Genomic DNA, 27,724 nt, shown 5'->3' with positions numbered 1-27,724 from the left:
CCCGGCTTGCCCTGCACATAACCCGCATTTCTACAACTTACTTGTAAAGTAGTAGAGAAAATAAAAATTTAAAATAAAGTCCTTGATTGCACTCACTTGACCACAGGTAACCAGGTCTCAGACCTCCTAGGAAGAATTCTTCACTCTACACACCATGAGACGCTGCTTGAAACAGTCCCAATCACAGTACAACTACAGCCCCTATCTAAACTCAACCTGAGCAACTACCTATCCAATGGCAAAATTCCCTATCCCCTCTTCTTCCAGTAAGCATAGGTGTCCCACGGGGATCCATCCTTGGTCCTCTCCTCTTCACCTTATTTACCAATGACCTCCACAAAGCCACCTTCCATGCCAACCTGATCCAATAAGCCAATGACTCCACCCTAATCTGCTCTGCCCCCTCTCTCCAACTACTGCAAAAGATTACCCAAGAATTTTACCATTGTTGAATCATAGTTAGCTGACTCACAGCTAATACTCAACTCTAAAAATATACAGCTGATGTTATTTCATCCCACAAAATCTATAGACCCTATTCCTCCCTTTAAAATTATCTCTTCTAACAACACCCTCATCTTGTCTGATTCACAGACCAAACTACTAGGAGTTATCATAGATAACAAAATGAAATTCGACAAGCACATAGCACAAACAACAAAAGTACACAAAAAACTCGGTACCCTTTGCAGATGTAAAATCTACCTCACCAACAACAGACAACCATCATTGCTAGAACCCACCTAATTTTTACATTACTCTACACTTCTCCCATACTAATTAACCTAAACAAAGGTGACTTAAACAAACTAACCAACTGCTATAACAAAATTGCAAAGTTTGCCACCAACTGAGCCTTTAGTACCAATCATTGTCTAGCCCTCAGACAATTATCTTGGCTGGAATTACTAATCAAATTTAACTGCTCACCAAATCCTATACCACCCAGAAAAAACACCAGCTCTTCAAGGCCTGCTAAACCACTATACAAACAACTGCATTCTAAGATCCACCAATAAAGCTCTCATTGAAGTAACAAAAGCAGGAATAGCTCTGAGCTCAAAGACTACCTCTACTCCAGTGCTATTGCTAAAATATGGAATACCCTTCCTCTAGATATCAGGATCTTGAACAGCAAGCCTAACTTCAAAAACCATCTTCAATCTCACTTACTCAGCTCTTGGTACTGTACCTGCATAGACCTAAGATAACCATCTGCCAAAGCAGATTCTGTACGTTACTTCACACCTACTCTCCACTATCATAACTCAGATCTCCCTGCTATAATTCCCCCTCTCCTGGCTAACACAGCACCACTTATGTCCTAATCAGAATACAACCCCCCCCACATCATCCTTCTAATTCAAGCTCATCCCAGAAAGTACAAATCATTTCTTCTCCCTACTGTATCAGTCTCCCTCAGGTCAATACACTCTTTACACCCTGATTAACACCAGTTTTCTCTGAAAGTCTACAGTGGCACAGTCCCAAATACTTATACCTGTACATTTATCTGTTGGTAATACCCACCTTTCTGGCAATGTAAACGTCTAGAAAAATACCTTTATCCTTTCAATTGTTCTCTTCTCTAAATGTACGTATATTGTTGTTATCATGTTGCTTTATCTCAGCTGTCCTACAAACATTATGTATTGTCAACAGCTATGCCAATGTTTCTGTATTTTTGTATGTACTTTTATTTTTTGTGTAATGCTTATAAGTCTACTGTTTGTATTTCTATGGAGCTTTTCTCCCTGGGCTTCTGCTGAAATTGGGCTTTTTGCCCAGTTGGACTCTCCCGAAAAACAAATGTAAAATAAATAAATAAATTCCCTCGAGATTGGATCCACAATCACAACTCAGTCCAGGTGTATCACCACACTTATGTTGGTCTCTCCCTGATTGATGAATCCCCATGATGATTTCTCTCAACTCAACTGAACACTCAGCATCCAATGTTGACTTCTCCACTCCAATGTCTCCAATGACTGTTGTGAGCCCTTCCAAACTCCACCCTGATGCTGCCTTGATATGCAGACTGAGTAGACCTAATTGAACACTTCATACCAGGTCCATTGCAGCTGCTTCCGCAGAACACAGGAAATGAAGCAGGCTAGTTGCATGCAAAACAGGTGCAGTTAAGCAGCGCTCTGATTGGCTGAGACATCTCCAGCCAGAACAGAACTTGCTTTACTGTGAATCTTGGGTGTACTTGTGCCCAGGGAAAGTAAGCTTACTTAACCTTAAAAATGGATGCCCCTGGTTAATTCAGGATGACTGAGAGCTATGATGTGAAAACTAATCTTGAAAACCCTGCCCTTGTTCAGATTCCAGGTTATACTATTTATCTGAGGTGTGATGTTGGCAATCTGTAACTGATAAGGCACATTTACATGCCATTGTTTAAGAGGCATTGGGCAGGATTCACGAAGGCTTGCACGGAGTCTAAGAGTAGTGTAAGACTCCATGCAGCCTTCGCGATCCAGGAACAGCCCTAAAGTCCGTGTAAGAGACCAGCTAAAACGTCTCTTACACAGAGTGGGCGTGGATATGCTAATCACCTCACTTGCAGCCGAAAGGCTTGCAAATGAGGTAGATTAGCGATCCACGAAGCCCAAAGCAGCCCGTGTAAGAGCCGTTTTAGCTACAGAAATGTACTCAGTTGACAACTGAGTACGTTTCTGCAAAAATCACAATGGAGCCATGTCAGCTCCAAATAAAGGGTGCATATGTGTCAGGCAGCATGCAAATGGCCAAATATGTGGCCATTGGCAAGGTACCCTGATGCAAATATAAGAAATAAATAATTGGGCTGCGCTGTATAAAACATAAAAATGAAGGCTATAAACCCACAAATGTGGGTTTTATGCAATACATGGATTTACAATGCAGGGACCAGCAGACCAAAAACAACATGGCCACCGTTTAGTGGTTGCTAAGGGGAGAAGCTGAGTCTAAGACATGTAACTAAGCATTAGTAGGCAATCTGATGTAAATGAGTGTTAGGATACTGAATTCCACTGTCACATAGCAAATGAGCACATTCTGAGTAGTGTAAGAGATACATAAGGGGGAGGAATAGAGTAGGAGATAGGTGACATCACAGGGGGGAATGGTAGAAAGAAATGCAGTTCATTGGAGGTCAGTGCTACATGACAGATGTCAGACACATATCATGGAAAGAGGAGTGCCACAACATAAGCATGGGAAGGTCAAGAAATGGAAGGTGTACACTGTTGCCTACACCAAAGTTTCTTGCTGGGTGTGCATGCGCACGTGTGCGTGCCATGAAGCGCAAGTAGGGCAGTGTGTGCGCGTGTAAGGCAGACTGAGCATGTGGGAGCCTGTTGGCAGACTTGTAACACTGTTTGCGCTGGTGTGCGTGCGTTTTAACCCGCATAAGCAGATTCTGAACCGTGTAAGCATGTGTGTGTGCGTGTAAGCCACTGTGAGCGTGTTTCTGCTGGTATTTGCATTGCTCCCCCCTGAGGAAACAGAAAGGAAAAAGGAAGCAACAGAATTAGTAGGAAGCTAGCAGGGAATACTGCTGGAGCTAGCAGGTGAAAACAATTAGAAGCAGGCAATTACACAGGCAGAATAGTAGCTCAGCCAAAAACAGCAGTGCAGGATGTTTCTCTCAAGAGACACTGCAAGACAGTAGTAAGCTATTAGAAGTGAAAACTGAAAAAGCTGAACTCAGAGCAGAAATGCTAGGGGCTGCCATAGCTGTCATAAGGAGACATAGGCGACTTGCTGTGGGTGGTGACAATGCAGATGGTGCCAGACAACCCACAGTGAGGAGACGGAGAAGAGTGTACAGGCCCAGGGTCACCTACCACGAGTTACATGAGCTGGAGATAGTAGAGTGCTATAGAGTGGACAGAGACCTCCTGCAGCAAATTGTCGAGCTGTGCAGGCCACGCCTCACACACAGAACCAACAGAGGGGAACCCATCCCAGTGGAAACCAAGGTATGTGTTGGCCTAAGAATACTAGCAACAGGTACCTTCCAGAGACCAACTGGTGATATGATGGGGATATCACAGGCATCAGCCTCCAGGGTACTGCACCAGTTCCTGGATGCCATGTCAGCACATGTCGGTGATCATGTATATTTCCCCAATGCCCGTGAGGTATTGGCCAGCAATATGAGTCTCTTCCAGCAAATAGCAGAATACCCTGAGGTAGTGGGTGCAATAGACTGCACGCACATACGCATCAAAGCACCAGCCGGTGAGCAGGGTAGGGCCTACACTAACCACAAGGGCTTCCCCTCCATCAACTGCCAGGTCGTGTGTGATGCCCAGGGCATAATAATGAATGTGTGTGCTGGCTGCCCTGGGAGCTACCATGATTCCCATATCTGGCATTTGATGCAGCTGTACCAGACATTTGCCAATGGGGGCATCCCACATGGACACCTAGTTGGGGATGCAGGTTATGCACTGGAGCCGTGGCTGATGACACCCATCAGAAATGCACACACACCTGAACAGGAATGCCATAATGAGGCACACGCACAAACATGTAATGTAATAGAGCGTGTGTTTGGGCTGCTCAAGTCATGGTTCCGGTGTCTGGACACATCTGGTGGAGCCTTGCAGTACTCACCAACTACATGTACCCAAATTGTCATGGTATGTGCTATGCTACATAATATGATCTTGTGAAAACAGCTGCAGCAGGACCAGCATAGGGCCAGGCCAAACAGCCCACCACCATTGCCAAGGCCATCACAGGCAGAGCGTGACTCGAAGGAACAACCTGAGCCTGCCCAGTAGGCAGAAGGAGGTGTGCCCAGTATGCCCTGACCTTGGCAAAGAGGCAACGCATAGCACATACACTGGCTCAGTAGGAACCCTGGGAATGATACCCCTCTCTGACTCACTCATATAATAACAGGGATGCCTAAAATGACATAACCTGCTCTCAAACATGTACAGGGAGTGTAGTATGTGCATCCGACAGAGGCAGCCCTGCAGCACCACCTGAGGCATGAATGACATGTGTTAAGCAATGTAACACCATGTAGTATATGCACACTTGAGGACCCTGACTAACATCCTACCCTCACCAAGCATGATGCCACAATATGACAATGAGATGATCAATTGCAATAATTGGCTGAAGTATTGCAGTTAGTCAAAGGGGATCCAATGTGTGCCAGCCTTGGATGACATGCTGAGCATGACATGATGCTCCACCTGCTAGGGCTGGCATGCACCTATCAGTGCAGGCCGTATGGATACTGGAAAAGGCTGTTGTTACCCACAGCATGCCCTGAATAGGTAAGGCTCAAAACACAAACCCACCTCCATAGGTATCACAAGGGATAAGAACCTAGATGTAATGCTACCCAATGTCAGAAGTCTAAACAGCAAGATGCATGCAGTTTAAACTCACCCAGTATGGAGAATATTGATATCTGTCCTGTAACAGAAAACTGGGTCAAGGCTCACAACAGCACCCTAACACTACCAGGTTACACCTCATACTGTGCTGTACAGCCTCAAAACATGGAACAAGCTACAAAAGGAGGGTGACTAGCAATAATTGTCAAGGATAACCACACCCCCATGTTGGTACCACAACAAGAAGCAGCATGGACTAGCCATGGTCAAGTAACAGTGGCTAAAACTGCCTCCCAGTTTATAGCCTGCTACAGACTACTGTCCTAACACCAGGAACTGCACCTGGCCTATGTTGAAATACATGAATATATCAAGTCCTCCAAACCACATTATATTGGGTGACTGAAAATACCCAGACATAGACTGGGAGCATTATACTAGCTCCAACACTGTAGGACAAAAGTTCCTAGAATCCATAAACCAAAATGCCCAGGAACAATGTACCACTCCCACAGGAGGGGTAAGCATACTGGATGTGATAATCAGCAACATGGGTACTGGATGGCAAGATGAGAAGTGTATCCCTCACTGGTAAGACCAGACCATAGAGTAATCACACTGGATATACACATCCTGACCACAGTCCCTGGCCAGAAAACCACAGTGAAAAACATGTGTAAAGCAAAGTTGCACTCCTCCAAACTGATGTGGAATCCATTAAAGGCCCTGTGCAGGTGCAAAATATGGGCCACACCTCAGAACCTGTTATACAGGCATTCCATGAACACTGCCAGGAATGCTTGGATTATGCAATCCCAAATTAAAACAAGACACAATGCCATACACGCAGGCATCTGGCATGGTGGACTCCAGCCATTACCAAACCATGCAAGAGAATGAGGAAGCTACTACATGATAGAGCAAACATAAAAAGGGAAGTTATCACTGATCAGTAGTATGGCAATAAAATATGTCCACACATACAATCCACTAAGGCCAGCTACAACAACTTGAATCTGTGAATCTTGAGGCAATGTTACACCTGGCCCAAGTACACAGACAACCCTCAACTCCCCCCAAGAAATACAAATATATGTGAGAGATGCAACCATTTATCCAAACCGGAGGCTGAGCTCCCTCAACTCAGTACTGTCAAAACTAGTCAGGAGGAGAAGGTAATCACACACACCACAAACCCAGTCCCACATAGACCTATCACAATGGCAAACCAAAGACATAAACACAGAAAAACATTCCCGGAGGCCCTAATTACAAACACACCACACCAACAGAGGCCTCCAAAGCAGACACCCAAGCAACCACAACCTCCAAACATAGCACATGCAACACATAGTACACAAAGCTGGTGTGCCAAACAGTCACAGGCCAGTAGGAGAAACAACATGCCTGATACAGTTGTAATAGGTTCTCCATAGTCAGACACACTGCTGTCCCGCTCACCAGACTGAACAAGGGAAAGGGTACAGTAAGCTGCCTGTAGGCTGCTACAATACGCCACATAACACAAGTACGCAGGTCACTCCAAAGCAAGTAGAAATATGATGCAGTCATAGTCCATGCTGGTGTGAATGACCTGAGATGTACCTCCCCGGACTACATGAAAAGAGACATAGATGAGCTCTCCGATTATGTAGTCCAGGCCGGTATGACACTGACCGTTTGCAGCATCCTACCCTCACCCAGAATGATGCCACAGTACAAACACAGAATGATCAGCTTTAACAAGTGGCACAGTTACTGGTGTCATTCCAAGGGGATCCAATGTCTGTCTGCTTGGGATGTCATGCTTGACAAGCCATGCTGCTGTTCCAGGGATGGCTTGCACCTGTTACCCCTGGGTGTCTAGATATTGGATAAGGCTTTTGCCACCTCCATAGAGCCTTTCATAGGCAAGGCTGAAAAGACTAACCCACCACCCTAGAAAACATAAGTGGAAAGAAACATAAGGGTAATGCTGACCAATGCCAGATGTGTAAACCTCAATATGCATGCTCGAGGCCCTCCCAGTATGGAGAACATCGATGTCTGTGCAGTGACAGAAACCTGCTGCAAGCCTCCTGACAGCACACCAGCACTACCAGGTTATACCTCATATCATGTGTTATGGCCCCAAAACCTGGACCAAAACATAAAAGGAGGGTGAGTATCCATATTCAGCACAGACACCCATATGTCCAGCTAACTGACAATGCACAAAGCATCGGAGACCACCCATGTGCAACTAACCATAGGCAAGACTGCTGTACAGTCTGTAGCATGCTATAGACCACACTCTCACACACAGGAACCCCACCCAGCCGTCCTGAAGATGCTGGACAGTATGAATGTCCCACCAAATACCAAACAAGGTACTCACAAATTACCACATAGGTGGTAAACCATTATGTATGGAAGGAGTAATCAGGGACCTAGGGACACAAGTGGACAGTAACCTGTTATGTGACACTCACATTGCCAATGTGGCTAGGAAGACTGTCTATATTGGACACCGTATCATGAAAGGATTCACATCTACGTCAACAGAGGTCATTGTGCCCCTATACTGTTCTCTTATCAGACCCATAATCTAGTACAATGCCTCATTTGGGATGTACCTTACCTGACACCTGCAGCAGTTAGAAAGACCTCAAAGGTACCTCACCAAGAGGATAAAGGGTGTCAAATATATGTCATATGCTGCCTGGCTGTAGACACCCCAGCTGAATGCAGTCACATACTGCCTACACAGAGGCGTTGTATGTCTGTTGTACAAGGCCATGTCCAACACAGGAGTAATGGACATGCACCACCCCAGAAAACTCAAAGCCATCGGAGCTGTGAGAGTGAGAGATGTCAACCTCAACACATAATGAAATAGGATGTGCTGGAGGGACAGATACATAACCCAGAGGCTCCCTACACCCTGGAACAGAATCCCACTCCATGTTAGGCAGAGCCCCTCACTGACACTCTTCAACAGGAATCTTGCCAAGTGGATGGATGATCGTAGATGTACACTGGGGGTCTTCACTGTGTCACGTCCAGACAGAGGCACAGTAAAGTAAATCATAAATGGCCATAATATTCACATAGCAAGGGGTGAAAGCCACACACACTTTGGCTAGGCTTATAAATGCCCTAGGGTGGATAGCCTAGTATGAACCTATGAACCTATGAAGATACAAATTGTACAGGACACTAAGGATAATCACAAGGCTTTCTCAACTGATGGTAGGAACCATGTTGGGAATTCACAGATATGCTCTGAATCACACAAATATTACAAACAACATACCAAACACACACACATATTGCCAACATACAACCTGACAGGTGCAGTGCAAACCCCCCCCCCCCCAGAATGCAAAATATCTATTCCAGCAGACTGCTGGCCCCCTGACATTGCAGATGCTGAGGTAACAGCCAGCATCTACAAAGCAAAACACACAGCAGCAATGGTATGAGATGGTGTCCTGGGCTGAGTCCAACATGGACTCCAAGAAGAATGGAATGCCAAATCACACTACTGCTCAATGTCAGCCTTACCACAGGATATGTACCCAAAGAGCAGTGTACAACAACAGTGGTCCATCTCAACAAAGGTGTTGCCTGAATGGATACTGCAAACTACCACCCCAGAATCCTGAGAAGCTTGGTCTGCTCAGCTATGGAAAGGATCAGCATATACCACAGACATAAAGATATTGGGGACCTACTGACACCGGACCCTACCCAGTGTGGCTTTCTTAAGTGCAGATCCTGCCCCTTAAACATGTTTGACTCATTTGAAACAGTCATTAAGGTCATTGATGAGGGCAATGTGGTCCACACAGCGTAGCTGGACCATGCAAAGGCTTCCATACAATACCCTACGTGTTCATTATAGATAGGCTCACCAGCTTAAATATAAACCCCTATGTCAGTAGAGGGGTTGCAAACCAGACCAAGGACAGAACTGACATGGTCAGACATGCTGCAGCCATGTCAGACTACAAACCAGATATAACTGGCATCCCACAAGGCTTGGTCCTGGGACCTCCCTCGTTTGGTATATATGTCCCATAGGTACAGGCCAACATGGAAGGACTGTGTCTGAACATGTTTGCAGAGGACTACAAACTGGCCACCATATCTGACCCTCCAGCTGACACAAGCATCCCACAAAGGGCCACATAGAAACAGACAACTGGTGCCATAGCCATGTCAGCAAGCTAATTGCAGAAAAGTGTATAGTCAACCCCCGTGGATATACAGTAAGTGCCCCCCAATTACCACATAGGTGTTAACCCATTACGTACTTAACATGTAATGAGAGACCTGGGGACACAAGGTGATAGATATCCTGCATTGGACAAACATGTGGCTGTAGTGTTTACAGAAACACACCATATACCCACCTAATCATGAAGGTTGTCAGATCTAGATAAGGGGAGGTCATTGTGGCTCTGCAGTCATCCTTCATCAGCGTTACAATTGACTACAATAGCCCCTGTGGGATGTACCTCAGCAGGCACCTCCATCAACTGTAAAGTCCCCAAAAGTACTTCACCAGGAGTATCAAAGAGCTTGAACAGATGCCATGTGTTGCCTGATTAAACAAACTGCAGCTCCACACACTGCCATACTGCCCACCCAGAGGCAAGCTGTGCCTGATGTATAAAGCCATGTCCAAGCTGGAATCAATGAACATGCAGCACCTTGTACAATCTGAATGGCAGTGAGCTATGCACATGAGAGACCTGAACCCCAGCACTGACATACATAGGACAAGCTGTACTGAATGATCCATAACACAGAAGCCAACCCCACTCATGAGTAAACTCCCAGTACAGGTTGTCCAGAGAGTCACTCATCAATTCTCCTCAAGAGGAATCTTGATGAGTGGATGGGAGATGGTAGGTTTACCCTGGGTATCACTGTTATGTCACAGGTAGACGGAGGCACAGTATACTAACCATGACATATGTCATGGCAAACTCCAGTTACAATGTGTGTCGAAGGACAAACACACTCTCCGACTAGCATTAGAAATGGCCTAGGGCACATCGCTAGTGTTTGCCAATGTACACCTATGTTGTGGAATACACTACCAATGTTGGACAAGCCTGGTTTAAGTAGTTCATATCTGAACATAATGCAACATGGTCAGATGTGCACAACTGGCCCCTAACCAGGCTGTTGTGCTCACTATGGAAATGTAAAGCAGTGATAGGACTAAAGCCCAGGATACTGTCCACCACAGTGAAAAGTACTGAACCAGTACACTATACGGTACTACAGTGTTAGGTCAGTATGAAAGGATGTTGACAACTGTATGCAAAGTATCCCATGCAAACCCTGCAGGCAGAGTATAATCCCTGTTGTGTTCAGACACAAAGCAGTTGGACAGTAACTACACAACATGACACACAACACACAACCATAAACGGGAGATATTGTTGAAGTTCACACTCATCCACAAATGTGGTGGGCTGCAGAGTTCAACATATGGAAAGCTCACACTGGGCATGCTCGCACACTTTGATAAATGAGACATATGTCAGACAACATGCCATGGGAAGGCTGAACTGGGCATGCTCACACACTTAGGCCAAATCTCAGTTTAGCAGATGGCCACACATATCTGGTATTTGTACGTGTTATTCCAGGAACCAACCACATTACAGCAATCTGCCCAGTGCACACAGTTAAATGACTACAGAGACATACGTGATATAGTGGATCCCTCCCATATTCAAACATCTTCCACAGATACACAAGTTGTTCATACAAACAGGGAATGCTATGGCAATAAAGACCTGCAAACAGTCTATCAGCAACAAATAATGTGCATCTGACAATTAAACATATGGGTGTAGAGGTCAACACTAGGCTGTTTGCCCTAGGGAATGACAGCTTTGCCAGAGTGTGCTTGGCGTCTGCCTCCCCAGTACAATAGGCTACTGTGCCACTGTAAAGTAGGTCACATATGGCACCATGTGAGGCTAGTGTGCTGTGCCTCTGTCAAGCAGGGACACAGTGGAGATCCCAGGGTTTGAATTTGCTAAGCCACATCCATGTTGTTGGTGTGTGCTGGAAGAGGGTTGCTGAGGACCTCTAACAGTAAGTGGGCGTCAATAACAGACTGAGGGGAGCCTTATCTGCATTGTCTGGACAATTTCACTGTCAACACTGTGTCGTGATAATTATGAGGGATTGAAGTGTCGTGCCGGTACTGTTCAGAGATGTCCTCCCTCTGTGGGCTACTGCTCTGCAATGTATTAGCTCACTCTGTCTGTTGGACAGCTCATATATGGCTGGTGTACACCTGACAGGTGTCCTGTTGTGGAGCAGTCATGGGTATATTTGGGATAGCATGATCAATGCAAACCTTCCACATGCTCATAGAATGCAGTTGTCAAGGATTATGCAGAGTGGCCTGTATACTCCCCCAGCATGGGTCCTTTGAAGCCTTCCACCCCAGTCTTCACAATGGTAAAGTCTGCTTTTGATAACTACACTTTGTTTGCAGTGACAACCTTGCCTGGGGGTGGGGATGGGATATGGATGTCCAGGGAAAGGTGGGTATGGTCAGATATCAACAATGGTGGTCTACCTCTGGTGTGGAACAGTGAGTACCCATGTTGCAGATGGTCAGGTGCAATATGTATTCCCTCTTGTGGCTGTGGTGAGTGGTTCTGCCATAGCACATGGACCCACAAATTGTAGTGGCTGTAGGGTAATGTTGTAGAGGCCTGAGTAGTTCCCACACACAATATGCCTGTACCTGACGTTAACAACTGGAATGGTGTATGTGAACACCTGCATATCTTTGCACTGTTCCCAGGGAAGCAAAGTGTGTGTCCTGGATGTGGGAGGGGTGGTCTGGACTGGTTGTGTTGTGTGTTACAGGTCCTGTGGTCACGAAGCATGGTATAGAACATAACCTGCCAGTGCGATGTACATATCTGACCCTGAAGTAGGTGGCTGCAAATGCATATATATGCTATCCCCCACCTGACAGGTAGTACTAGATGTACATAGCTCTGTAGAAATAATGATGTCAGCACCCTATAAATACTGCAGGTGCAGAGCAGATGCCCAGTAATTCGGATAGTGCACTCTGCTAATGTGTTGCCCTCAAGTGTCATAATATAGTTAGGTAGGGGCTTGAATCCTGCAGATGCTCAGTGTGTGTGGATGAGCGGGGTCCTATAAGTACAGCAGGAGAAGGGAAACCCCCCAGTAATGTTAATAAGCTCAGCTAATCGTCCATCTCAGTGTTCTGCATGAAAGAAATGTCCCTTTTGGCAACTAGGAGAACACACTACAGGATGCACATTCCCCTTTCTAAACACTGATGATGTCAGCACCCTATAAGTACAGCAGGAGAAAGGAAACCTCCCAGTAATGCGAATAGCGTGCTCCGCTAATGCGTCCGTCTCGAGTGCCATAACATAGTTAGATAGGGGTTTGAATCCTGAAAATACTCAGTGTGTGGAGAGGGGGGTGAGTGTGTGTGCAATTCTGTATGAAAGAAATGTCCCTTTTGGCAACTAGGAGAACACACTGCAGGATGCACATTCCCCTTTCTAAACACTGATGATGTCAGCACCCTATAAGTACAGCAGGAGAAGGGAAACCTCCCAGTAATGTGAATAACACGCTCTGCTAATGCGTCTGTCTTGAGTGTCATAACATAGTTAGGTAGGGGTTTGAATCCTGCAAATGCTCAGTGTGTGTGGAAGGGGGTGAGTGTGTGTGCAATTCTGTATGAAAGAAATGCCCCTTTTGGCAACTAGGAGAACACACTACAGGATGCACATTCCCCTTTCTAAACACTGATGATGTCAGCACCCTATAAGTACAGCAGGAGAAAAAAAACCTCCAAGTAATGTAAATAGCACGCTCCGCTAATGCGTCAGTCTCGAGTATCATAACATAGTTAGGTAGGGGTTTGAATCCTGCAAATGCTCAGTGTGTGTAGAGGGGGTTTAGTGTGTGTGCAAGTCTGTATGAAAGAAATGTCCCCTTTGGCAACTAGGAGAACACACTACAGGATGCACATTCCCCTTTCTAAACACTGATGATGTCAGCACCCTATAAGTACAGAAAGAGAAGCCTCCCAGTAATGCGAATAGTGCGCTCTGCTAATGCGTCCATCTTGAGTGTCATAACATAGTTAGATAGGAGTTTGAATCCTGTTAGTGTGTGTAGGGGGTGGGGTAGCAGTAGGGTGTGTGCAATTACATTTGTGAGAGAGCTGACCCTTTTGCCAACCAGTACAACACACCAGCTGCTGCATATTCCAATCTCTACACAGAGATGATGTCAGCACCCTACAAGTACAGCGGAAGAGGGCAAATCTCCCAGTAATGCAAATAGCACGCTCTGCTACTGCATCTCTCACTACTGTCATAGCACAGTTAGTTATGGCTTTGAATTCCACACATGCCACGTGTGTTTTTGTCACACAGAATGCCCATGTGTGTGGGTTGTTGTTCACAATAATGCATGACATCAATTAAACCAGTAATGGCAATGGACACAGATGATGTATGTGTGTGCCAAATACACATATGTACCTGTGACCTTCAATAGTTCCCATGTCTGACGCCTGCCACATGTGAATACATGGTATTTGCACTGGATAACATTATGACTGTGGTCTTCTGTGCGGGTGCTGCATGTGGTATGTGTATATACAGTGTGAGATGTATATGGTATCATCCTAGCTCAAGGGATACACATCTGGTCTGGGGCATATAGTCTACATGTTGTTGATGAACAGGTGCTGCATGTTTTCACCTGTTGTGGGAGTGGTAACAAGTTGTTCCATAGCAATGCAGTGACTACATGCTAAGAACCTTTCAGCTAGGGTGTTGTAGCTACAGTAATTCATCAGCATTCAGTAATACATCAGCATTCCTGGTGAGGGTATGATGCCAACCAAGGTCAGGGTCATACCAGCCTGTGCCACATGCTCAGAGAGCCCTTCCATGTTCCCTATCATGTAGTCCAGGGAGGTACATCACAGGTCAGCCATAGTGGCATGGACAATGACTGAGTCATATGTGTCCATGCCTCTGACTGACCTGTATGCTTGTGTTATGTGGTGGACCATAGTGCCCCACGGGCATATCACTGTGACCTTCACCTTGTCCAGCCTGGTGAGCATGACCTCACTGTACCAGACAATAAAGGTACCTAACACAACTGTAGCAGGTGTGTTGTCTAGCCGTACAGGCTGTGACTGTTTGGCACACAGGATTTGTGTGCTATGTGTTGCACGTGCTGTGTTCTGGCATAACGTATGCCAGTGTGCCAGCTGCAGAGGTGTCTGCCGCTCAGGCAGGATGCTATTCTTAGGCTCCATGAATGGCCCAGTGTGTTCACGTGTTTGTATTGCTGTCAGTGTAAGTCTACATCAGACTGGTATTGTAGTCACTGTAGTATTTCATGCCACCTGACAGGTTATGCCAGTACTGGGTTCAGAGTGCTTAGTCCCCAGTTTGGCTATGTGGTTGCATCTCATACATGTGTTGTATGTCCATGTGTAGGGGAGAGGGTTGACTGTGTACATGTGGCAGCTGTGACATTGCCACATGACCCACATATTCCACAACTGTACCATAGAGGTGACTGACAAGTGACCTTTGCACATGCTACCATAGTATTGTGATTGCCATGGTGATTAACAGCACATAGGGCCAATGGGGAACAAGGTACATAGGTTCATAGGTTCATAGGTTCATACTAGGCTATCTGCCCTAGGGCATTTATAAACCTAGCCAGAATGTGTTTGGCTTTCGTCACCCATTTTAAATTTATTTTTCTATGCCCTTTTTCGAGGTTAGTATACTGTGCCTCTGTCTAACAGTGACACAGAAGTGATACCTGGGGTAAACCTATGATCTCCCATCCACACATCAAGATTCCACTTGAAGAGAGTCATTGAGGGACTCTGCCTAACTTGGACTGGGATTTTATTCCAGAGTGAAGGGAGCCTCTGGGTTATGAATCTGTCCCTCCAGCATGTCCTATTTATTTCAGTGCTGAGGTTCAAGTCTCTCGAGCGTGTAGCTCGATGGGATTTGGATATTCTGAGGTGCAGCATGCCCATTAATTCCGGGTTGGACATGGCTTTGTATGTCAGGCACAGATCGCCTCTGAACAGGCGGTATGCCACTAAGTAGAGCTGGAGTTTCTTTAACTGGGCAGCATATGGCATCTGTTTGAGCCCTTTGATCCTCTTGGTGAGGTACTTTTGGGGTCTTTTCAGTTGCTGCAGGTGTCTGGTAAGGTACATCCCAACAAGGGCATTGTACTCAATTATGGGCCTGATGAGGGATGAGTAAAGAGGCACGATGTCCTCCCCTGATCTAGATGTGAATCCCTTCATGATGAGGTGGGCTATATAAAATGTTTTTCTAACCACATTGGCCACGTGGTTGTCAAATGAGAGATTGCTATCAACTTGGGTCCCCAGGTCCCTAATTACGTCTTCTGTACTTAATGGATTACCACCTATGTGGTAATTTGTGGGCACTTTGTTTTTGCCAAAGGGGATGACTATACACTTTTGGCATTCAGCTTGAGGCCATGGCTCTGGCACAAGTTGTCTGTTTCTCTGAGGCCCTTTGGAGGATGCTTGTGTCGGCTGGAGAGTCGATTATGGTGGCCAGTTTGCAGTCATCTGCGAATTTGGTCAGCCACAGTCCTTCCGTGTTGGCCTGTACCTCCGAGAAATATATACCGAACAAGAGAGGTCCCAGGACTGAGCCTTGTGGGATACAACTTGTAACTGGTTTGGAGTCTGACATGGCTCCAGCAATTCTAACCATGTGGGTTCTGTCCTTGAGCCAGTGTGCAATCCATCTAGTGACATAGGGGTTTATATTTAAGCTGGTGAGCTTCTCTAGAATGCCCGAGTGGGGTATTGTATCGAAGGCTTTTGCGAGGTCCAGGTAGGCTGTGTGGACTACCTTCCCCTCATCAATGGCCTTGGTGACTGTTTCAAAGAAATCAACCGGGCTTAAGAGGCAGGATCTGCACTTAACAAAGCCAAACTGGGTAGGATCCAGTGTCTGTAGGTCCCCAATATCTTTATTTATGAGGTCCATGATGATCCTTTCCATAGCTTTGCAGACCAAGCTAGTCAGGCTTATGGGGCGATAGTTTCCAGGATCCGTTGAGGCACCACCTTTATGGAGAGGGACCACTGTTGCTGTACGCCACTCTTTGGGCACATATCCTGTAGTAAGGCTGAGATTGAACAGTAATTTTATGTTTGGGTGTAGCTCTTCTTGGAGTTCATGTAGGACACAGCCTGGGACACTGTCTGGTCCCATTGATGCTGTGTTTTTTGCTTTGGAGAGGGCGTCTCTTACCTGAGCATCTGAGATGTCAGGGGGGCAGCACTCTGCTGGGATAGATATTTGCCCTTTGTGTGGAGGGGGGGAGAAGTTTGCGCTGAACCTGTCAGCTAGGATGTTGGCAATGTCTGTGGGTTCGGTGTTTCTTTTGACATTTTAGACTACCTCTGAGCATATCTAGGAATTACCACCCAGGTTCCTAACATAACTAAAGAAAGCCTTGTGATTATCCTTAGTGTCCTGTGCAATTTTCTCTCGAAGCTGGCCTTAGACAATTTTATGAGTGCCCGTAGTTTTTTGCTAATACTGATCAGTGATGCCTTCCCTTTTTGGGATTTTGCTCTATCATTTATTAGCTTCCTCCTTCTATTGTATAGTTTGTTTATGGCTGGGGTCCACCAGACAGGATGTCTGCCTTTGGAGGATTGGGTCTTGGTTTTATTTGGGATCGCATGATCCATGCATTCCTGAAGGTGTCCATAGAATGCGTTCATAGAGGAATCTGCGGTCTGGGCCATATTTTCCACAGTCCCGGGGGCTTTGGAGGTTTCCACCTCATTTTTGAAAAGTGTGAATTTGCTTTAAAGAAGTTTTTCACTGTGGTTTTCTGGGCAGGGGGTGGGGTCGGGATGTGAATATCCAGTGAGATTAGTTTACGGTCTGATCTTACCAGTGAGGGATACACTTCTGGTCTGGAGCATAGAGTCCCCATGTTGGTGATGATCAGGTCCAGTATGTTTTCCCTTCTTGTGGGAGTGGTAACAAGTTGTTCCATAGCATTTGAGTTCATAAATTCTAGGAATCTTTGGGCTAGGGTGTTGGAGCTAGAGTCATGCTCCCAGTCTATGTTTGGGTAGTTGAAGTTGCCCAATATAATGGTGTTTGGAGAGACCTTCATATTTTCCACTGTTCTCAGGAAGGCCGAGTGCGGTTCCTGGGTTTGGGAGGGTGGTCTGTAGCAGGCTATAACCTGGAAGGCAGTTTTACCCACTGTTAGTTGCACATGGATAGTCTCTGATGCTTCGTGCTTTGCCACCAACCTGGAGGTGTGGGTATCTTTGATGAATATCGATACTCCCCCTCCTTTTGTGGTTCGGTCCAAGTTTTGGGGCTGAAAAGCATGGTATGAGGTATAACCTGGTAGTGCTGGGGTGCTCTCGGTAGCCCTGAACCAGGTATCTGTTACTGCACAGATATCGATGTTCTCCATGCTAAGGAGAGTTTCGAGTGCGTGCATCTTGAGGTTTAGACTTCTGGCGTTGAGTAGCATTACTCTTAGTTTCTTATCCCTTGTGATACCTATGGAGGTGGGTTTGTGTTTTGAGCCTTGCCTAACAAAGGCACTATGGGGGTAGCAAGAGCCTTTGCCAATATCTGAAAGCCCAGGGGTGACAGGTGCAAGCCATCCCTAGCGAAGCAGGTGGTTCAACAGAAGGTGAGTATGTGAGGGTGTAGTGCCTGTGATTAGTTAGCACTGGCATATATGACTGCTCACGTGGACAAATGCCAGGTAAGTCATATGCAATGTGTCACAGGCAGCGTACATGTGAACAGGACAAACAGTGATGTTCTGTCAAGTGAGACATGGACATACATATAGTAAGCTATGCAGATGTCACTAGGAGTCCACAGAAGCTCTGTAACTCTGCATTGCAGGTGGGATCAGTGTTCCAGGGTAACTGCAAGCAAACATGCATGCAAACAAAGCTACAGTAAGCAGGGCTGCATGTAGTCCATTGTACAACAAACAAGCTGTACCACTTCCAGTAGGTAACACTGCAAATATGCAGGCCCTATGAACATGTACATGGAAATACACAGGTCAGATGGCTAGGGTCCAGTCTCAGCGCACACAAGTGTACAGACCATGTACCGTCAGGATGTACAATAACTGGATGGAAACCCATGTGCTCATACCTGCAGTAATACACATGTCAAATAACAGACACTGAGCCTTCACTCAGTGGTTCCATACTTAGTAGGATGTATGCTACCTGGCCTGCCACCACAGTATCCCTGACATGTATGGGGACTCTCCCTCCTGTGACAGTTAGTTTTGTGTGTTGGGGCTGTCTAGCATGGTATGAGATGTGAGCTTGCAGTGCTAGGGTGCTCCTGTGTGTCCTGTACCAGTCGTGTAGTACTGCACACATATCAACATCCTCAAACATCCGCATTGCAGAGTCCAGTGTGGGCAACATGCCACTTGCAGTTTACATGTCCATCATTGCGTATCAATACTTTCATTACCTTATCCCCTGTGCTACCTATTTATGTAGCCTTCTGTTGACATCCTTACCACCAGTATGCCAACATGTGCAGATGATACACTATGGTACTTACCATGGGTGTAGACAACAGTACATGACAATCATACCCTTACTGCATCAGGCATGCTGGGATATACCCACAATTATATCAGCACACAGTACTGTTAACAACATGATACTATTACTAAATGTCTATGTAGTCACCCTGTGCATCAGCAACATGTTAACCTGTACCTGCACTGATGTTACAGATTGCAGGAGGTGGCACAGTTTCATCATATGCACAGGGTGTGAACTTGGTATGCCTGAGTCAGCCACCGATACCAATTGACATGTATGTGTATGTGTGTTGGTGAGGGACAGCAGTACAAGGTGGGGCAATGTTGATGCAGTGTGTGCGTGTATGCGGTAGCCCTAGTTGTTGTCAATTCGCATGTGTGTATGGATGCACACAGTTCCACCTCATGGCTGCCATATACTGGTGTTTGTGGACAGCCACAGACTGTACCTGCCAGGTCATACAGATCAGTGTCTCTGGACACGGTACTTGTGCCTTGCAGGGGTGCTATGGACTGTATCCGGTACCAACCCAGACTGGGTACTGTCATCAGAAGCAGGTGTTCATTGACTGGACACAGATCCCTGTCGGGCTTGGCCAGAGCCATGTGCACGTGGTCTCCTGGGGTTGTCTGATGACAGCACAGACCCAGCATTGCTGGGGCTGCTGCTGGCACTATGGGGGTGGCCGCGGCCCTGTTGTCGTCCGCGACGACTGTCAGCTGCTGCTGTTGCTGGCATACACCCACGTCGACACCTCAACTGTCCACCATCACCCTGGCTCATGGACATGTAGTTGTGGAACTGGTCTAATATGTCCCCACAATGTCTGGCTATGACATCGGTGAAATTACAGATGGCAGCCGCAATGTCACGCATACTGTCAGTCATGGCTGTGCGACATGCTGTCAGCTCCCTCAGACCCTGTCTGGTGTACCATTCCATACGTGACTGTGCCTGCATGACAGCCCGAAACATAGCTGAGGTTGTAAGACCTCTGTGGGCACGTCTGACAGGGGCAGTATGCCCACAGATGCTCCCACGAGAACCCCTGGACATCTGTCTGTGTGGTACCATCTCAGGGCCATGCCCATGGCTGCTGTGTGGGGACGCATGTGCCACAGATACCACATTACCCTGGTCAATGCCCACTGTATGCTGTCCATCACCTAGGGACATTGGTGACAAAGGGTGTATTGGCAGGATAACTGTGCGCATTGATGGGGTTGACAGCTGTGTACTGTCAATTGGCTGACCAATGACGGACCCTGGCATACCTTCCTGTGCCATTACACAGGTGTCATCATTATCAGTACCCATGGCACCTGATTCAGGTTCCCTGCTGCATGACACCAGAGCAGCACCAGAACCTGTGGGAGGGAAACAGGAAACACAGTTTACAATGTCTACACAATATTACCAGTGATGCACACATCCACACATGCACAGGTCCACACATGCACACATGCACACATGCACACATGCACAGGTGCACACATGCACACATGCACGTGCACACGTGCACAGGTGCACAGGTGCACACATGCACACATGCACAGGTGCACACATGCACACATGCACACAGTTGCACACAGTTGCACACCGTTGTACACTACTCAGTATGCGAGATATCAACACACAGACACAGACACACCTGCATGCATACACAGAGCACTACTCAGTGAGCCTAATATTACTATTACTATCAAGACTATTAAAGGTATTGTTAATACACACTCACCAGCATGGATAGGCTGCATTGCTGTTAGACCGGAGAGACCTGCAGAAGTGAGGAAACTAATGTCAGTGGGCACAACTGTGCCATTGTTACTGAGTATGATACAGGTCAGTAGTACAACAGTCGCCTTTCACAGGTCAGCTGCTGATATTGAGAATATCACACTTGCACATTAAATACTATGATGACAGCTACAAACCAAGGACACATCTCACACATGCATTAACTACCAGTGTACACAACAGTCAACTATACATATGGCATATTACCTGCATGCTCGTAGTCTTGCTGCTGCGTGGCTCCAGCCTCCATCATAATGCATGTCTGCTGCTGTTGTTGTTGTTGGTGGTCTGGAGCCACTACACTTATGAGTAGTCCCTCCAGTCTGATGAGTGGGGGATGTGTAGCCACCCCACCACCTGTGGCAACCTGTTGCCTGTGAATATCCGATGCACGCTGACGGACATTTCTGATTAAATCACTGCAGTGATGTCGTACCTGCTCATATGTCCTATTATGCGTGCCTATGTCATTTACCCGACGGACCAGGTCTTGCCACAGTGCAGCCCTCTCCTGCTGATTCTGGCTGGTGCGGGAAAAGAGTATTGCATAATCCCGCACCAGGCTCTGGTGTATCTCCTCATCCTCAGCTGCAGAGTAAGCTGGATTGCGTGGGTGAGCCATGGTCCTGAAAAAGGAAATAACATGATATCAGCAATATATGTCAGCAGAATTTGGCACACATACTACACATGCTACTCGACTGTTGTGATACAACATATCTCACATATATAGCATCTGTCTGTCTATTGGTGGATACACATGCAAATGGCCAGGTATCAGTGCTCAGCCAGCAACTGTGCAACAGTACCTGGCACACTCCATACGACATACTACCAAACCCCAGCAGTCAGAACACTGATTCAGGTCCAAAGCACCTCCTCACTCTGGGGATTTGTATCTAGGTACTGTATGGGATACATCATCAACTACTGTGAGCTGACCACAAACTAATTGCCCTGGATATACATATCCCACCTCCACCACCAGCACAAACGACTATAGTGAATAACATTGCAAATGCAAACTTTACACTTTGTAACAGTGACATGGTATCCTTTCAGCCCACTGGGCCAGTGGAAGACACAACCCACAATGCTGACCCCTTCACAAATGATTTCTACGGACATCTCCGAGAATGCATGGATCATGCAATCCCATATAAGACCAAGACACTCTCCACAAAGGGACAGCATCCTGTCTGGTGGACCCCAGCCATAGACAGATTGTATTACAAAGATGGAAGCTACTGCAAGACAGAGCATAATTCCATAAAGGGAAGGCATGTCTGATCAGCACTAGTAAGGAGCTATTTTCTCTCATACAAACATCCATGGGCAACTTTGAGAGGGAAATCAACAGGGACACTACAGATAACCACAAGGCCTTCTTCAGTTATGTTAGCAACCTGGTCAGAAACCCTCCACTATGCTCATAGTTAGTACACAACAACAAATAATTCACTGAACCCACAGATATTGGCAACATTGTGGCAGACAGGTTCAGTGCAGGTTTCCCCCCTCCCTCTCCCCCAAAATAAGACATAGTTATCCCAGCTGACTGTAACCTCCCTGTCATCACAGATGTCCAGGTGAGAGCCGCCCTCAGGAAAGCAGAATACACAACATGAATGGGACCTGATGGTATCCCCAGTTGCATGCTACATGAACTCCAAGAGGAGCTAAACACACATATAGAAGTGCTATGTAACACTAGCCTGACTACAGGATATGTACCTGTACACTGGCGCACAGCAGCAGTGGTTCCACTCCACGAAGGAGACACCTCTACATACCAATACAATACAACACAATACAATACATTACAATACAATCCTATACAATATGCTATTGCCCCTGGGACTACAGCAGCATACTGTTCTGCTACCCTGACCATTGTGACACATGTGATGTGATGGTACCTGCTGCTGTCAAACAGTTACACAGGGTGACTCATATGGCATATTACCTATCTGACTAACATTCAGCAGGGGTATGTGTGACATGTACTCATGGGGAGTCTTGCTTCTTAACACTGTGTGGTTTATTGCAGGGTATATCTTATCTGTGGGTAGGAACCTGTACCTCCACCATGTGCTCTCTATTGCAGTGTCATGGACGACACACAGCAGTCATTTAGGTTGTGGATGGTGTGAGGTGTTACTATGGTTGTTGGACATCTGTCATGGGTGTGACTTAAGTATGTAAATCCAGGAGTGGTAACCTCTATGTGGGTAATATGTGTGTACTCTGTGGTGTTGTCAGTCACTGTGCATTGGTAATGTGTTTGAGTGCATTGTCACAGTGTTGTACATGTCACTGTGTCCTTCTCCATATCTGTAGCTGTCATGTGAGGTACATACCATGGCAGCCATTATGTGGTGTGGAGGGATACACTGACCTACATGTCTGTAGCTGACACACCATGTCTGCTGACACATACCATGTGCAGGTATTCCAGGAATAGTGTGCCACTGTGAATATCATTGGGGGGACTATTGTACACATTTATGACCCTGTTCACCCCTGACACATGCAGTGGTGGGCAGCCAATCACATATCTGGTGGTTACTGGTGTAGGTGATTTGAAATGGGGTATGGTAGTCCAGTTTTGACACTGGTGTTCACTCCATGCCTTTGTCACCAGGCACCTGTTGCAATACATCTGTACACATGTGCCTCACTCAGAATATATATACATCTCTCTCTCTCTCTCTATATATATATATATATATATATATATATATATATATATATATATATATATATATATATATCTATATGTATATATATATATATATATATATATATATATATATATGTCTGTATACATATACACATATATATATATATTGATGTATATATATTGCTATAGATATGGAGGGGGGGTGACAGAGAGGGGATGAGAGTGACAGAGGGGGTGGGACAGGGGGAGTGTGAGATTGTCATATACAGTCATACCTGTAGATAGTCAGATCTGTCTGTTTATGTATATGTATCTACATATATCTATATCTGTATGTCTGTATTACATATATATGTTTGTACATATTCTATCTATCTACATCTGTCTATGTATTCCTACATCTCTCTCTATGTATGTATACATATATGCATATTATATATATATATATATATATATATATATATATATATATATATATATATACATACATACATATATTGACATACATACATATCCATATGATAGATAGGTATATCAACATGTTTGTTTACAAAACTGTATACACACACTAACATACTGCTAAACATACATAACTGTGAAACCTACTTTGTACATTGCACTACAACCTACATTCAACCTACATTGATATGTGCACATAGATGCTCTCACATACAAATGTATGTACAGCCTTCACTGATAGTTGCTGTATGTCCCCTGCCCTTTGCACATCTTCATATACATATGGATACAGACCAATGACACATATGGAGGGTTCACAGTATGTAGACTTTTATAGTATTACTTTACATTACCTGTGTTTGTCACAGCTGCTTGTGTTGCCATCTGGTTTTGTGTCCTGCTGCTCCACTTGCCAGTTGTCAGCTTTCAGGTGGTTGTTGCTGACCAGTTTTGTTTGTGTATGTTTAATTTTTTTTTCTCTGTCTCTCTCTCTCTCTCTGTCTCTCCCTACCTCCACAGGGTGCAATGAAAGTATTGCATGTGTGGACTGGGAGTACAGCATGCTTTTGTAGGTATCTGCATATGTCCATGTGATGGCCTCTGCACCAATTGTTAGCCAGCATTTGCTAATTGCATGCAGCCAGTTGTGTACTGATTGCAGTTCTCACTGTGATTTCAGGACAGTGCTATAAAAAGGTATGTGAGATAGGCATAGCCCTTTCAGATTTTAAGGGCAGGGACCATGCTGGTATGCTGTGGACACTGTTCTGTGAGTGTAAAGGTTAGTATCTCTCTCATATTTCCGGCTGTGTTGTAGATTAACATTTCTCCATTCATTTCTCCAGTTTCCTGTACTAAGTGTGTATGTACACTGACACCTAAGACTACTACTACTGTTAATGTGGGTGTGTGTGCTTTCCTGTGGGACATGTGGTGTAACTGGTGTATAGCAGTGGCTCTTGCACTTTGTTGCTATGGCTTCAATATTTGCCCTTTACAGTCACTACTTGTATGCCTGCTAGGTGTCTTGACTGTAGTGTGCTGCTGTGGCTTTCCTATTTTCCATGTACATTCACACCTTGGAATGCTTGCTATATCTGCTAGGGTGTTACTGCATGCAGTGTGGTCTGGCCATGGTGTGGGCCTTGACATCTATTAGGATATTTGACTATGCTGCTGAGCAGGCCCCAGAGACTCTCAGGTGCATCTGTTATCTGCCTCATGGAATGGTACATATCAGTGGGGTACACCCATTAAATTGTCTGGTATTCTGCAGTTGTGACTGTGGGATAGCATGAGCATATGTATTACTACACTATTTCTGGTGTGCAAGTGGTGCATACTTTCAGGACTTCATAGTTACCATTGCATGTGTTGTAACACCTTTCTGCCTACTGTTTGTACATTTCACATGGAGTCTGTGGGGCATCCCTGTAACTCAATCACTGTTGCTATGTCTAGGCTCTTAACTATTCAAATATGGCAGTGTCAGACCTCTCAAGTGTACAGATATTTGCAGGTTGTCCACGTTTCTGCCTCATATTTTGGTCAATATCTCATGAACAACTCTTTCTGGCAAATCACTCTGGGCTCAAGTCAGAATATAGTGACAAACATTTAAGTTTCAGACTTCATACCCTTCCAAACATCCAACAAAATGCAGAACCTGTTACTCTCTGAACTGTCTAAGTTTGTTGTAACATTATTTGGAATGTGTCCCTGTTTTGGCCCTTTGCTCCACATATTTTATTACTTGGTCCGGATGTGTTCCTGTAAGAGGTTGTGGGGTATGGGCAGTGATTATCCTGCTGTGAGTATGTGTGTGGCTTGCAAGGTGCTACAGTGACATTATTACCTACTAGCTACCAACTAGCATGGCTGTTTCTGTTCACACACTACTATTATAGAAATCCACTAGATTTGACAGTAAATATACATGACATGCTTTGTGTACTACACATCCTATATTCACTTTACATTCATTCCTACTATTACATGATATATTTATTGTAGCACAATGTTCTTATATAACAGTCATGGCTCAGTGGTAAGTCATGCAGACTACTGTTTCCAAAGTCCTGGGTTCGGGACTGACAGTGGGATTTTATTTTGCTTTTGAGCAGACTACAGGACCTGTCATTCAGAGTGGCTAAGGCACTTTTAAGCAGTTGTAACTGGGTTAGCGCTGGTTTGTGCGGAGCTCCCGCATGCGCACTGGCGTTCAGCTCTGCGCACACCCGCTTACAACTGCTTAAAAGTGCTTACTCTTGCGCACCAGCTATTTTCTTTGAAAGAAATGAAAATGGGGAGACAGGAAAGTGGTGAAAAGGGGACACAAAGAGGGTAAGACAGTAGGGAAACAAGCTTGGGTTTTGCAGGAGGGATGTAGGTAAGGCCCATAGCTGCCCATTTCTTCATCAGCAACAGCTGTGCATATGTTTGTAATTTGGTGTGACATTTGAAACCTTCCACCCCTGATAGAGGTGTAAGGATAACAATAATACTTGTTGTACAGCCAATTGTAATTGATAGTTTCCATGTCCAGCAGACATGTGTGCAAAATGGGCAGCTATGTATGGGGCGTAATTTTTTTGTGGGTACAGAGTGCCCTTTTTCAGGTGAGAGTGGTATGTCAGGTAAAGGAAGTCGGTATAGCTGGGGAGGTAGGTTGGGTAGGTCAACAGTCAAGACAAACAAGACGCATACAGGGGCGGTGTATGACACGTGTGGGGGGGTTACACAATTGACGGGGACAGATGTTTGGATATCCAGAGACCATGAGCCCACAGATGGCAACAGTGGAACTGATATCCCCACCCATGGGCAGTTGCCACTGTGCCTTCACTGCCCAGGATGGGGCTGTGCTGGGGGCTGTGTAGGCCAGGCAGCAGGCATGCCCGTTAGTTGTGCCACCTGTGCCTCAAGCTGGCATAGGGGCCCAAGAACAGCTTCCTGGATCTCCCTACGTACCACAGTCCGGGCGCTATGGAGGGTGAGTGGTGGTTCTCCTCCGGCCACACTTGCAGAGGGGGGACGAGCCCCATCCCCTGCAGCGCTTCCACCCACAGGTGGCACAGGGCCACCGGAGGAGGGTCCGGACTGGGCACTACTGCCAGGTGCACTCGCCAGCTGAGGTGGGAGAGGTGGGTCCGCTGGAACCCGCCTTCCCTGTCATCCTATGTTTTGCATTATGTCATGACAGTTTGGGTTAGTAACATACAATACCATTCACAATTAGTTGTAACAGCATGCATTAGTATTCCCATTAACCAAACACCCAGATATTCACACCATTGAACAGCGAGCATAACACATGCATAATTTGAACAGCAATGCACAGTTCACCAACATGCAGGGTTGATTGATGGCAACAGGCCATCAGGTTTGGATGTATGAACAGGGCAGATGCATCAACGTACATGCAAATATGTATGACCCAACAGGACAAATGTCCAGGGGTGTTAATTGTGATTGCACATACCAATTTCACGTGGAATGGATTATATGTGGTTATAGGGTAGGGTGCAGAAAATATAATTAACACCTTCAAATACCAATACATATGCTGTACATTTCTAATAGCTGCAGATTTATACACACTACAGTTCTACCTACAGTTTCCTATGTGATAACTACTTCAAGTTGGTGATAGGAATGTTACTGCTACATCAATATACATTTTCATTTTTATTCATACACGTTCATATCTGGCTCTGTTCAGCTACATCATCCTGCTACATTTGCTTTATA

Source organism: Protopterus annectens, chromosome 1.part1 (genome assembly GCF_019279795.1).
Source record: "Protopterus annectens isolate FY-2018-M chromosome 1.part1, PAN1.0, whole genome shotgun sequence".
In the NCBI taxonomy this organism is placed as follows: Eukaryota; Metazoa; Chordata; order Ceratodontiformes; family Protopteridae; genus Protopterus; species Protopterus annectens.
This window is presented reverse-complemented; position numbering follows the sequence as displayed.